Below are 14612 nucleotides of genomic sequence, written 5' to 3'. Positions count from 1 at the left end.
GCTGGGCATCTGTGGGGACTGAGTCGTCCCAAGCAGCCCAGCCCATGGGACCTGGGGCAAGTCACTGTGCAGCCCCACACCTCTGTGCGTGGGCACATCTGTCCATGGAGGAAACAACACCCGCCTTGCACCCCCAGTATGAGTGTGATGGCAGATTAGATCACTTTGGAGGATCCTGCCAACCTCAAGTGTCTTAGGAAAAGAACTTGGCCATGTCCCAGACTGCCCTAAGAATGAAGCCAACTTCCAGTAATCAGCCCTGAGGTCAGGGGTTCCAGAAGGAAGTGGAGCCCTTCCGCTCTGGACTGGAGCCCTGTGTCTCCAGTCAGGACTGACCCCAAAGGCCAGGATGGGGCAGCCGAGCTGCTGTCCTGTATGTGTTGTAGGTGCCTGGACCTGTAGACTCTGGTGGAGCACAGACTGGTTCTTAGACCATAACTCTCTCCAGTGGTTGACAGGGCACATAGTAGTTAGTACGTGTCATCAGGCACCCTGTGGTTTGTGGGGAAAACACATGCTCTGGAGCAGGTCTGGGAGACAGACCTGGAAGACGTCTGTTTCTACTTAACCTCTGGTTTGTACTTAGCCTCTCTGAGCCTCAGTTTCCTCATCCGTAAGCTGGAAATGCCCACATCTGTCCTGCAGAGTCGCTGTGACGGTGTGGCGTAGGTTAGGTCCTCAGTAACGGGATTTGCTGCTGGTAGTCTGAACTCAAGCCGCCTGTGGATGGGGTGTAGGCTCTAGGCTCGCTCAGGCCCGCTGGGAGGTCGTTCTCTTGCCCCCTCCACGCACGCAAACTGCTGACACTGGCAAAGCCACGTTGCCATGCTTAGGGGAAAAACTGCTTTGGTTTCGGCTTTAATAATAATAATAATAATAAAATGGATATTTGGGTTTGGTTTCGTCTAGGCTTTGGCAAACGCCTGTGGTTTGTTTCTACTTGCGGCTGGGCGGCGGCTCTGGTTCAGGTCCCGGCGGGGACCGAGCAACTGGAAGGGCTTTAGGACCCGGCTGCGCGTCTGCGGGACCCCGCGCGTCCCGGTCCCGGGAGCGGCGCGCGGAGAGGCTAGAATGAGAGGCTAGAGGGGATCGGGCTGAAACCGCTCGCGGTGAAATAGCTCCGCCGTCGCCAGGCAACCGCCCTGACGCAACGCAAAAGAAAAAAAAAAAAAAAAGTCCCTTAAAAAAAGAATAGTGCCGAGAATTCACGGGAGCAGAGAGAAAGGGAGGCAGGAGCCGGCTCAGCCCCGCAGGCTGGGGCCAGGAGGCTGTGGCGAGGGTAGCCCGCGTCCGGAGAAAGAGGCGGGGATCTAGGTGACACCCTTGGAAAGGGCCTCGGAGCGCCTCGCAAGGTAGGTTCGCAACAGGGGCGGGAACGTTCCCAGGGCTGGGGTCCAGGCTGGAGTCGCGGCTGGGCGTCGGGCTGGGGATGGGCCGGGGGCTCGGGGCCGCAGGTCCCTACAGTAGGCGCTGGCAGAGACCAGCCTGGCCGGGGGCTGGGGAGCACCGATCCTGCCGGCCCCTGGGGGCTCAGTTCCCTCGTATGGAATGGGACAGCCTGTCGGATTCTATCTCCCTTCTCCTTGCTGGCCCGTTCCGCGGTTAAGATCTGGATGGAGATTTGGGGTACACGGTCTGAGAGGGAGGAGCCCCACTCAGTCTCTCCAGATCTACTCCCAGACTGCTTATCATCTCTGAGCCCACCCTGTCCCTTCTGTCCTACTTCAGGCTCCGTGACATGAAGTTCCTGCCCTCCCTAACTCAGAAGAAGTGGCCCAGGGCACTTGGGCCCTGGGTGTTCTGAAGGGCTGAGGCCAGTGTGATCAGAGGGGACTGCGCAGCCCAAAGGGCCCCAGAGAAATGAGCAGCTCAGCCTTGAGACTGCACCCCCCACCCCACCCCCTCACTGAGAGAAGGCAGGAAGGTCTTTGGTCCTTGGCTAGTAGGCAGGTGTCTCCTTCCACCAAGTCAGGTTGGATATTCTGCTTTTAAAATAATCCCTTATTGCCTATATCTGGTCTTCATTCCCTGTGGCGTATGGTTCCTCCGGAGAAGGTCCGGAAGGCAGATAGGTTCCAGGCTGGTGGGCCGTGACCTCATCTTAGCCCACAGGCATGTTCCCGCAGATCAAGTTTCCATCCACTCCCAGCCATTCCTGGTGAATCCCAGATGGGGTGAGCCCAGGTCCCCATCAATAGGGAAATCTCCAAAGTGCCCAAGGGAGACATGGCCGGGAAGCAGCTTTCCTCCTTATGCCCCAGAGATGGTCCTGCCACCCACCAGGCAAGGGATGGCGAGTGCTGGGCAAAGTCCTGGGACAGCAGAGGTGACCATGGCGTCTCTAGCCTGACCACGTCCGCTAGTTTCTGCTAGCATGTTTTTCAGAGGTTTGGCAAAGCAACCACGAGCTGTACTTAGAGTGGATAAAGACGACAGCTCTTTCCTGAGTGCACTTACCAGTCAGGCACCGCTTGAGAACGCTTCGCATCCATTGGACATTTTATCCTCACAATCGCCCTTGGAGAGGACATCGCATCCCCATTTTGCTGATGGGACCCCAAGAGATTCACTAACTCTGTGCAGCTCAGGTGCCTGGTGAAAGAGCAGGGAGGGTCAGCCTCACGTGCCTGACTCCTAAGACAGTGCTCTCACAGGAAGGCTGCTTTAGGAGATCGGGAGGGAGAGGCCCAGAGAGGGGAAGAAACCGGTGGCACCCAGAGAAAACGAGAGCTGGCTGGCAGGGCTCATCCTGTGTCCTGGGAATGTCCCCTGCCATCCTGTGGAGCCAGGAAACCCATTTCTTGCATCAGTAGCCTGAAAGTCCCTGCAGTGAGGCCTGGCTCGCTTCAACCCCACTTGCCCCAAGTGGAGAGACGGATCCTGCCTCACCCCCTTTTCCTCTTTGCCCGCCCGAAGTCCTCCAACTTTTCATACACTTGTTCCTGTTTTGTCCTCCCAAATACACGCATAGATTTCCACAAAATTAGTAGTCGCGCTTCTGTGCCTACCAGCTTGGCCTTCCTCCAAAAAAGGGACTCTGGCGGAGAAGTAAATCAAGTCGGTGCCTAACTGTTTGCTGAGAGAGACCCACAGAGCCTCAGGCCCACGGGGAAGAAACCGCTTGTTAGGCTTCTCACACACTCGGGTGGTTTCCTCTAGGTAAATTTTGCTAGTGGAAAACTCCCGTGGCCCCACAAGAGCATCTGGAATTTTCAGACTCCTCTGGGAGCTGTGCTTTAACTGGCAATGCCTCTTTGCTTGACTGGGATGTTGAACTACTCGCAAAGCTGAAAGATGAATGATACTCTGAATGCGTGGCTCCCCGTTTTACAGAATAGGAGTGAGGGAGTGCTTCCTGATTGGAAATGTCTGAGGACTAGCCAGGATGGCTCTCAATACGCAAATGTACACTGGGATTTGGATTGGGGTGAGAAGAGAGGAAGGCTTCAAGGCAAATTCTGATGCCGTCCTCAGCCACAACTGGAAGGCGTGGGGAGGGTCTAAAGAGAGGGTATGAGCAGGAAGGGTGAGCCTGGAGGAGGGAGAGGGCTTTAGCAAGCACTTGGCAATCAGCCTGTAGAGTTTGGGTTGCCCTAGAGGGTCCAGTTGCCCATAGGAGTTTGGAAAGCTGCAAATGTCAGCTTTTAGGACAGTTGCCCTGGTGCGTGAACGCCTAGAGCTTCCCCACCCCTCCCCCCATGTCTGTCTGGAGAAGCTAGGGAGAGAAAGGAAAGGAGAAAGAAGTGGGCAAGAGGAGAAGTGAGGGGCTTGCACTCCCCACACCATCTGCTTTCTTCCTGAATGCTACCCGACCCCTACCCCAACCCTGCAACAATGCTCAACCCAGAAAAACCTCTTAGAGACGAGATTGCATGAAGCAGCAGCCTGGTTCCCTGTGGGCACTGCCGTCCAAGGAAAGGCTCTCATCCCTAGGGGTAGAGGAGTAGCAAGCACTCCAGCAACAGGGGACTTCTCACCCCAGGGCCCCTGCCCAGCAGCCTTTGCAGAGCCCCAGGAAGGGACAGGGGTTCGGCTTATCCAGAGGTACAGACTGAGCCCTATTTCTTCAAGGCAATCTCTCCAGTACGGCCAGAAATCCCCCTCCCCAGTATCTGATCTAACTGTGGGAGATGGTAGTAGGTCCCAAAAGATTTCCTCATAGGGCTTGTCCCGTGAGACCTCCAAGGGAAGGTCCAGCAAGGAGCTGGTTTTCCGGGTACCTAAGGGGCCCAGACAGGAACCTCCACTGTGGCCACAGTTTCAGGGCTTATTGAAGGCTGAGCAGCGTTTCCTCATTCCAGGAAGCCAACAGAGCCTCTGAACATGAGCTGGGCACTTCAGCCCTGCAAGGCAAGCTGGGGAACTCTCAGGGCGATAAGGACCCAGGAAGATCCTGGATGGGGATCCTTGACTGAGAAGCCACTTAGAGCCCTCACTGTGCCCCTACCCTCACTCCCCAGAGAGTTAAAAGTGACAGTACCTCCTTAGTCCTGTGAGCATTTACGTGTGCTGTGCCTTGGGGACACTGAGGCCCGTCTGGTCCTTAAGCCCATTTGGTCATAAATTTCAGGTTTTGCTGTGTTGTTTGTTTGTTTACTTGTTTGAAAGAAACCACTAAAAACTATGGTGAAGGTGAAGGCAAATCTCATTAACAGGTTGGATGGAAGCAAGCCTCAGACCAGACTCTGCCACACATGTACACATTTTTTGAACAACTATTTATTTGCAGACAAGTCCCGCAGAATTCATAAAGCTCGTTCTGTGGTCTCAGTGAGGTCACAGCCATCTGTCTCTCTAGGTGCCCTGGCCACACCTTCCCCGAGAGCTCCTGAGATTCTTTCACCCTGCCTTTCAAGGTCAAGAGTGCCTCAAATAATTTTGACCAACCCACATATCTTGAATACTTCTGTTTTCACTAAGGAGAATGCATTTCTAACATTTCCTCTGTTAATTATCAAGCCCAGTGTTGAGTAGAGAGCAAGAAAGACACCCAAAGCACCTGCCACAGCCCCCTGTGGAACGCCGACCCTGTGCTTGGGGCTGCTGGCCAGGAGCGGGGAGTCCTGATTTGAATGCACCCTTGTTAAATGCACCTTTGTTGCAGCTAGCCTAGTGAAACCACATAACATCTCACTCCATCTACAAAGGGTTTTAAGATCAATAATGGTCATTGCATCACAGATAAGACAATAGTCTTGCCCTCAAGGAATGTGGCTTCTGATCAGAGTTGCACATTAGAAAAGATACTTGGTGCAGCCTAGAGTACTGAGCTGACAATAAAGTCATGTTCTGAACATTCTGGAGCACACAGATGTACATGAACTAACTTTAATGGTTTGGTAGCCATTTACCACTTTGACAGGCCAAGGAGAGGCCCAGCCAAGTGTTGATATGGACGGGAGGGGACAGTCCTATTAGACAGAGGCATAACTAAGAATCCACATATACCCTATCTCACTGGATCCTTCAGAGCTTTGAGGTAGGTTCCATTATGAACCAACCCCATTTCATGGATGAGGAACTTAAGACCTGGAGGGTTACCCAAGGTCATAGAATGAGTAGGTGTTAGAGCTGGGCTATCAACCCCTGTCCACCAGACAGCGTGGACATTTGCTCAGCAGGCTGAATCCATGCTGGAGGCACCCCATCCCCCACCCCAGACCCAGCCCCTTAGGACAGGCCCTGCCCAAACACAGGGAAACTCTAAGGACCCTTCAATCCCTGGAGGGGTAAGCACTCCCAGACAGAGCATGAAGTGAACTGACTTGCATAAGCACAGAGCATATCATGAAATTTCTTAGGAAGTCCTTGCTAAATCATTAGGCTTTGGAACTTGTAGCACAGAGTGAAATAGAAAGCCCATCCTCCAAACAAATTCCCATTTGAGCTGGAGTTTGTTTTATTTGAAGTTGAAGCCAATTATCCTGTGGATTTGGAGAATCCTAAATCTGCCTTGTTTAAGGGCTGAGACAAATCCCAGTCGGGGGACATTTCGGTGGGCCGCACCCCACAGGGAGAAGGTGCACATCCCCAGGGCCTTTAGCTGTGAAATGGCACCCTGAGTTTCAGTCAACTGTGAACTGTTCCCTACTTTTATAGCCAGAACACCCACTTGAACCGTGTTCTGCTTTGATCTCTGCAAATTGCATTAAAGGCAACTCTGTGTCTGCTTTCTGCCCCCTAATCCCCAACACCATGGCCTTTGGCCAGAAGAGTGCTGTGGTCACATGTGGCATTCGGCTGGGGGGACAACAGGCCGCCTTGGCCCCCGCCTGGGCATCTCTGCCTTGTCAGGCGTTTTCACGGAGGAGGACCTTTGCTTTAGACTCCTGAATTTCCCATGGCTAATTCTGTCCCCCCTTTCCCGCTCTGCCCTCTCCCCCGCTCCCCATGGGACCCCAGGATTCTCAGGCACCTTTCTCCCTGCCTGTCAGAGCACAGCAGCCCTTTCCCAGGGCCTCACAGCCTTGGAAAGGACACTGTGGCGTCGACTCTGGGTGGCCCCGCAGCCCCCTCCCTGCAGCAGCTCTCTGCTTTCAGTGAGACAGTAAATTAGATCTGCAGGTCCCTGGAGCCGCAGCCTCTCCCCACAGCAACAGGAAAGCACAACTCTTTCTTGGTGATTTTCTCGGCAACTTCTTGCACTGGGCAGAATGATAGGCAAGGTTTCCACGTTCCCAGCCTTATGTGTAGCAGGAGGCCTGTGCGTCTGCTCTGAGCAGCCGGGAGCAGAGCCCATCAATTATTCAGCATGGACTGAGCACTTTGAATGTGCAAAGGTCTTAACAAGAGTTTTTTTTATAGCTTCTTGCCTCACTATATCCCAACGACATGAAACAAGGTTTCCTCGTCTTCTAGACAATAGAAGCTCAATTTGAATCAGAGGAAGAATCCAGGCCCAGCCAACCCCACTCACGAAGCTGTGTGACCCCAGACAAGTTTCGTAGTGTCTCTGGTTTGCGGTTTGTCTGTGTGGAACTCTCAGGAAGGTCTCTCAAGCCCAGACCATAATGTGTGGGGGAAAAATTGTAAACTTTTTTTTAAGAGAGTGACTTCAAAAATGTTTGTGATTGTTCTTGTGGTTTCAGGTATGGAAACAGAAGCTTTGAATGATAAATCGAGGTGCAGCCATTAGCACTGGACCTGAGAAACCGAGTTTCACTGAGAGACACTCCCAGAGGAGCGTGGGTAAGTGGGTGGCTTTGCCCCCTACCCTCATGGGTGCAGTTCGGTGACATGGTGACAACCCATGAGCTGCTGTGGTCTAGACTCTGTGCATGTCAAGGGGGAAGGAAGCGTAGAGGCCACAGCACCCAAACTGCAAATTTTGCAGGGGGGAAGCAGAAGCCCGGAGGCGGGGGAGGTGAGTTGCCGCAGTCGCTCGGGATGGGGACAGGGTCCCCAGAGCTGACTCTCAGGCCAGGAACTCTTTTCTCTCCCACCCTGGGCTGGGTCTGTCCAAAATGGTTGTCTCATTCCGTCTGCCAGCAGCAGCGCTGTGACCCTGGATGGGAGCAGGAAGGTGGAGGGGAGTGAGGAACACAGGCTACTGAGCCTCCCTGCACCTGCTGGGGTCCCAGACTGGGATCCACACCCATCGGCCCACCCTCCCTTGCCAGAAGCCTCGGGTCCAGGCATCCCAGCTGCCCCTGGGACTGGCCTGGGAGCCACGGTGCCCCCCAACAGAAACACCACAGGCGAAAGAAAGGAGTTCTGTCTCTCATGCTCCCATGCCAGGCACTTCACTCAGGTTCCAAGAAGTCAGGTAACTTGTCCAGGAGGGTTTCACAGTCACGCGCGGCAGAACTTTCCTGAGGCTCAGGTCCTCTCACTGCCAGGCCCTGCCCTCAGAGGGGGGCTCTAGCCCAGGAGAGAGCCCCCATGCCGCAGCAGTTTTGCTCACCGGCGTCAACAGAGAGGGACTGCAGTCTAGGTGCTCGGGTCTCGTCCCCCTCAACTGCCCAGATCAATTTTCTAGGCAAATAAGGCATTGCCATAGTAATATCCACTTTATCTTTTTTTAATGTTTATTTATTTTGAGAGAGTGAGAGAGAGCATGAGCAGGGGAAGGGCAGAGAGAGGGGGACAGAGGATCTGAAGCAGGCTCTGCACTGAGAGCAGAGAGCCTGATGTGAGGCTCGAACTCACGAACCACGAGATCATGACCTGAGCTGAAGTCTGACGCTTAACTGACTGAGCCACCCAGGCACCCCCATAAGAATATTTAAATGTTGTTATTTGCCCCTGGGATTCCTAAGAACCTGGGCTTTGAAACATTGAAACTATATAATGTGTGTGTTCCTATTACTTTTCTACATATGAAGCTACTTTGGGGACATGGTCACAATGGTGGAGTAGGAAAAACTTGGGCTGAAATGGTGGTTTCTTCACTTACCTGTGTATGATCTGTCAGGTAGAGATAATATTATTCCTATCTCAGGCCATTTCAAGGCTTCAGCTAGATGTTTGCACAGTGCCTGGTACATGGTAGCCACTGGAAAATGGTTCTCTTCCCCCTCTTCCTCTTGATTCTAGGAATTTATATATATATATATATATATATATATATATATATATATATACACACACACACAAATATATATATAAATATATATTTATATATATAAATATATATATAAATACATATAAATATATATATAACATTTATTTATTTTCAAGAGACACAGAGAGACAGAGTGTGAGTAGGGAAGGGGCAGAGAGAGAAGGAGATACAGAACGGGAAGCAGGCTCCAGGCTCTGAGCTGTCAGCACAGAGCCTGACAAGGGGCTTGAACCCACCAACAGTGAGATCATGACCTGAGCTGAAGTCGGACGCTTAACCGACTGAGCCACTTAGGCACCCCTAGGAATTTATATTTTTATTCCTGCATTCAGATAGAGAGAAAATGGCCTCTTATATATTTCTTTTATTTATACAGAAAATACGCAATAAAATTGAACTGATGATACCAAGCAAGTAGCTATAAGAAGCATGGGGAAGAATTGGAATCAGATTGTGCCTAGACAGATCCCAGTTAGTGTAGGGAGGTGACTTAGTCCCCTTTTGGTGGCAGGGGACAGAAGTCCAGCTTAAATTAGCTCAAGTAAAGGAGAGGATTTATTAGTGCATAGAATTGGAGGTTTACGTCTTTGGGCACTGTTGGGTCAATGGCTCTGAAGATGTCATGTCTCTCTCTCTGTCTCTCCTTTGGTTCTCCTTCCTAAAGGCTTATTCCTTCTCAATGCAAATGAGTTTTCTCCATGAGGCTAAGAAGATGCACCTTGGAAACTCCAGGCTGAAAAGCCACCCTATTTCTTCATATGCCTATATTTAAATCCCATGAAAATATTCAGAATAGCACTGGTTGGCCATGCACACATCCATTGGACCAGTCACTCTTGCTAGAGTAAGGGCTCAAATGAATGTCTAAGTCTGGGTCACATGAGCACCCCTGGGGATGGGGGTGATGGGCAGGGATCTATGACTCACCGTCCCTTCTGAACACTGAAATGACACAGGAATAGTCCCCACAGAAGGGATGCTGAAGACATTTTTGTCCATCTCACAGGTACATCATAAATGTAACAAAGTAATGTGGTCCAAGGAGATAAATGGTCATTACCTAAAACCTAGTTGGTGCAGAAAAGTTCAAAAAAATTTTGTTAGGGGAAGAAGCAATCAGTTCCATTCAGAAAGAACATGTAGAATGAGGTGGTGTTTGAAATAGGCTTAAAGACTTAGTCATAGTCATACATGAGGTCATGGGGGAAGGATAAAACATAAAGTTGAGGCCAGCTCCCCAAGCTACTTGCTCACCAATTCAGACACATTCTGACCTTGAAAGTCTTACCTATGATCTTGCAGAAGGTCTTCTACTGGACAGGTGTGGAGGTAGAACTACTCCAGCTAGAATGTGTTCACCAATTCACAACATCGTCATCCTCAGCATTTATGGAGCACCTACTGTTTGCAGAGCCTGTGTTCAGGACACAAAAGAGAAAGTAACACTCTTCTTATTGAGGAGCTAGACATCTGGTCAGGGAGATGGGACACTCCCACAGTTCAAGGTTGAACAGGCCATTGTGAGCAAGCATGACAGAAACCAGTGCCGGGAGAATTCAGAGAAAAAACGACCCGGCAGGTGAGGTGTCCTAGAGAACTTTTGAGAGGGAGCAACCCCTCAGCTGAGCTTTAAAGCAGAGCTTTAGTCTTTGTGAGGAGCAGGGAGGTCCCAGGCAGGCCATTCATTCATTCAATAAGTTTATTGAGCACCTACTACGTTCTGAGTGCTAGGGGCACAGTAGTGAACAAGATAACATCACTGCCTTCACGGAGCTTACATTCTAGTGGGGGAAACATACTGAACAAGTAAACAAATCAACATATAACATCAGAGTTATATGGAGAGTGATAGCAGCTACAAATTAAAATGAAGGGAGGATATCTCCATAGGATGGTCAGAGCCGGTCTCTGTGCGGTCTCTGTCTAGCATCAGAGCAGACATGAGTGAAGTGGGTGCATGAGATCAGGCAGAAGTCAATTGATGGAACCGAGGCTGCAGGGCAGGGAGTACAGTCCCAGACTCTTAGAAGACATGGCTGGATTGTCACAGTGGCTTGCTTGCTGCCGGGAGGAGTCATCCAGGCAGCAGACAGATGACTTCCAGGAAATAGAAAATGAAGGGTTCTTCCAGGTTCTCCCCCTACAAGTGAGCTGTCCGTAGATCATGGGGGCATTGAGGAAGACCCCACTGATGTGCACACCCAGGATACATCCCCCTTCCTTACCGTCATCCCCGACCACATGCCCAGAACACACATGCGACAATATAACCCATCACACACACACACACACACACACACACACGCACGCACACACACCCCACACAATGTCCTAGCACATTTCACCCCCTACCCACCATCCAGTCTGTGCAAGATGTCATTCCCCCATCTCAGGCGCTCCCTTCCAGACACCGACTCAGACCAAGACATGGAATAAAGATGAGCTATGTAGGGCCAGACCAGCGGGTGTCCCCTCCTGCTTCAGTCACCATGGCAACCTCTGACAGGAGAGAAAACACGGGCTTTCTGGCAGCTCCTTGGAGCTCCCTGGCTCCTTTGGGCAGCTCTGTAGGGCGCAGATCTGTGTACCCCCCACCCCCTCCGGGCCTCTCAGCCTGGGTGTTAGCACTCCTGCAAGTCTGCAGAACACGGACTAGAATTTCACTGCCTTACTGGGCCACCACCACCCGGAGGTCAGGCCTGAGTGGGGGCCCTGGGCTCTCTGATTAAGATAAGCATCAGGGTTTTATGGTTAAACCTAGCCGGAAAAGCCTGCCTCGTCAAAGCTCCGCCTCCACGTCCCAGACCTCTTGACCCCTCACCCACCTGGGGGGGGGGGGGTGGAGGAGGGTGGGGGGGCGCGGGTGAAGAATTAGCTGCTTTAGAAAAGGAAAGAGATAAATTCAGGTGTGAGTTGTGGCCTGGGCCACCCTTAATTTAAGTTTATTGAACATGCCATGGTCTACCAAGCCCTTTCCCTCACTCTTCCTCTTCTCAGCCTCACCACAGCTCTGCAGTAAGGAGGACACTGCAAGAGCCTCACTTTCCAAACAGGGGCCCTTGTGACTCTCAACTAGAGAAGGGACCACCCTGCTCTGAGGGACACATGGAAATGTGGGGAGGGGAGATTTTTTTGTGGTTGTCACGCTGTTTTATGACACTGCTTAGCCCTCAGTTATGTACTTTGTCTCCCCAAATGAATTCTGCATTCCCCCTCATTGCAGTCAGGGCTCTTGGTTGTGAGCGACAGAAAACAGTGTCACCTACAGCCCTTCCAGAACTGGCAGGAGGCAAAGACCCAAGGGAGAAAACAGGAAGAGCCAAGACAGCTCCAAAACACAAAGAGTGGCAGGCACAGCTCTGTGAATTAAATTATTTGCCTGAGACAAACTCAGTGGGGTGCTAGGTTTTTACTCACAATATATCCCCAAAACACTTCTGACTCCAGATGTGTGAGTTTTCCGCACCAAACAACCCTCCGGCTCTCTGCAGGCACCAACTGGGTGTTGTCGGATTTAGCTCCGTTTCGACACCATCTAGCTGAAGTTGGTGTCAGATCCTGCCAGGCGAGGGCTCGGTCCCACCAACGGCAGCCACTTCACATGCCAACTCCAAGTCCCAGACTGTCGCCTGTACTTCTGACCTACTGGCTCTAAGTTGGGAATTGTCCCCAACCCCCACCTCTGATTCACTAAGTTTGCTAGAATGGCTTAGCAAAAAACTCAGGGAAGCATTTGCTTACATTTACCTGCCAAAGGGAGAGGTACATAGGGCAAGGTGTGAGGATGGGGTGTAGAACCCCTCCAGGTGTGCCCCTCCCGAATTCCCATATGCGCACCAACCCCTCTTTGAACTCCTTCAGTTAGGGTTTTTATGGAGGTTCATTAGGTATGCATGATTGATTAAATCACTAGCTGCTTGTGATTGGCTCAATCTCCAATCCCTCCCCTGCCCAGGGCAGGGGTGGGCCTAAAATTTCCAACCTTCTCATCACAGAGTGACAAGCAGCCCCATGCTGAGGGTGGGGGTGGGGGGGAGGAGCTTTCCAAGAGTTGCCTCATTAACATAAACTCGGGTAGGTTTGAAAGTGGGCTTGTCATGAATAATTAGACACTCCTTTCACCTCTGTGGCTCTAGAGCTACTTCAAGAACTAAGAACAAAACCCAGATATGTCAACAAGAAATATTCTTATGCTCTTATCACTTAGGAAATTCCAAGGGTTTTAGGAGCTCTGTATCAGAAACTGGGGATGGAAACCAAACACTGTATATATTTCTTATTATATGTCACACCCTCCAACAATCCTTTAGCAGGGATGGTCTGGCTAAGAGGATGCTACCTCATCTGCACTGCACAGCTGCCTCCAAGGCTCATGTGGCCACAAATGAATCCTAACCATTTTTCCATCTGGGCCTCACACACACCAGATCCTGAGGCCTGGGTCTGGGCATCTGACTGGCCAGGCTCAAGTCACAGGCTCACACCTGGCTGTCAGGGCACGGGACAGGAAGGAGGGAGGATCTGATCCTCCCCTTCCAGTGAAGCAGAGGTACCCAACCTGCCTGCTGTCCAGCACAAAAGGAGGCACTCCCTGAAAACAGGATAAGTCAAACAAACAAGACAAATACCAACAAATATCCACTGTGTTGTTTTATATTCTTTGTCCAACGCATGCTTATGTTGGTTACAAATGTCAGAAACACAGTTTCTCCCTGTGGTGAGCAAGATGGCCCCCAGCAACCCCAGGTCAGCATGGAACACAGCTGGTTTCTGGATAATTCGGGTACAGAAACCTAGGAGAGTTCTGATTAGCCCAGATTGAGTCAGGTGACCACCTACTCAGGACAGAGGGCATGCCCATCCCGTAGGAAACACACAAAGAAATGCTCTTTCCAGAAGAGGGAAAGGACCCTGGGTAGAAATCACCTTGTGATGCTGGACACAGGAGAGGTCTTCCAGTTACACCTGTGATGCTGGAATGCCTTTCGTGCCATCTCCCAGTCCTGGTGCTTGATGCAAGACAAAGCTATTCCTGTCTTCCTAGGGCCTGGCAGCTTGCGTCTGGGATTCTGAGGTCAGGGCAGGTCTCATAGGATGGGTGGTGAGGGTACCAGGACCAGGTCCCCTCTGCTTCTCTGAGCCCATCCAGACTGGCTCAGACTTGAGCAAGTATAGGCCACAGTGCACCGGGTGGGGGCCGGGAGGAATCTGTTCTTTTGGCTGGTTCATTCCATAAACATTTATTTTTATTTATTTATTTACTTATTTTTAACATTTTTATTTTTATTTATTTTTTTTTTTTTGAGAGACAGAGACAGAGCGCTAGTTAGGGAGGGGCAGAGAGAGGGATACACAGAATCCGAAGCAGGCTCCAGCCTCTGAGCTGTCAGCACAGAGCCTGATGCAGGGCTTGAACCCACGAACTGTGAGATCATGACCTGAGCTGAAGTCAGATGCTTAACTGACTGAGCCACCCAGGCGTCCCCATTCCATAAACATTTAGAGAGAGCAGCATGGTGTTAAGTGCTACGTGTCCCAGGATACGAAGCCTGGTTCTCACCCTCATGAAGCTCAGAGTCCAGTAGAGGAACCATCAGGAAAGTGTCCTGTAGAAGTTCTGTGGCTGGGTTGTGAGCCAGCCCGGAGCTGTGCTGCAGCGGTTAAATCCCAGCTTTCCCCTTCGTTAGTCCTGTGACTTCAGGCAAGCTACTCAACCTCTCTGTGCCTCAGTCTCCTCATCTGTGGAATGGAGACCATGCTAATCCTTGCCTTATAGGGTTGCTGTGATGATTAAATGTGTTAGTACATGTACAGCTCCTAGAACAATGCCTGGTGTGGTCCGCTCTGAGTAAGTGTCAGCTAATGTTGTGATGACATAATTGTTTCTCCGACATGCTCTCCTTGCATCCCAGGCACACGCAGCTTGGGCAAGTCAAGGAAGACTTCCGGAAAAAGAAAACCCCTGAGCAATGAGGGGTAGAAGGGAGGGGAGGGTGTTCCAGGCTGAGGGACCGGCTTGTACAAAGCCACGAGGGTGCCAGAGAACGTG

At 51.3% G+C, this 14612-nt stretch overlaps 1 protein-coding gene across 1 annotated transcript in view; it reads left to right on the top strand.

Moving 5' to 3' along the window:
• The first annotated feature begins 827 nt into the window (after window positions 1-827).
• The window catches only part of FAM167A (family with sequence similarity 167 member A), a 43647-nt gene continuing 29862 nt past the window's right edge, over window positions 828-14612 (top strand). Inside the window, exons 1-2 of the mRNA XM_043565215.1 lie at window positions 828-1352; window positions 7089-7188. The gene's annotated coding sequence lies outside the window, so the exon portion shown is untranslated. The remainder of the gene's footprint in view (window positions 1353-7088; window positions 7189-14612) is intronic.

Source organism: Prionailurus bengalensis, chromosome B1 (genome assembly GCF_016509475.1).
Source record: "Prionailurus bengalensis isolate Pbe53 chromosome B1, Fcat_Pben_1.1_paternal_pri, whole genome shotgun sequence".
Lineage (NCBI taxonomy): Eukaryota > Metazoa > Chordata > Mammalia > Carnivora > Felidae > Prionailurus > Prionailurus bengalensis.
The sequence above is the reverse complement of the archived record's forward strand: the minus strand, read 5'-3'. Positions and strand labels throughout refer to the sequence as shown.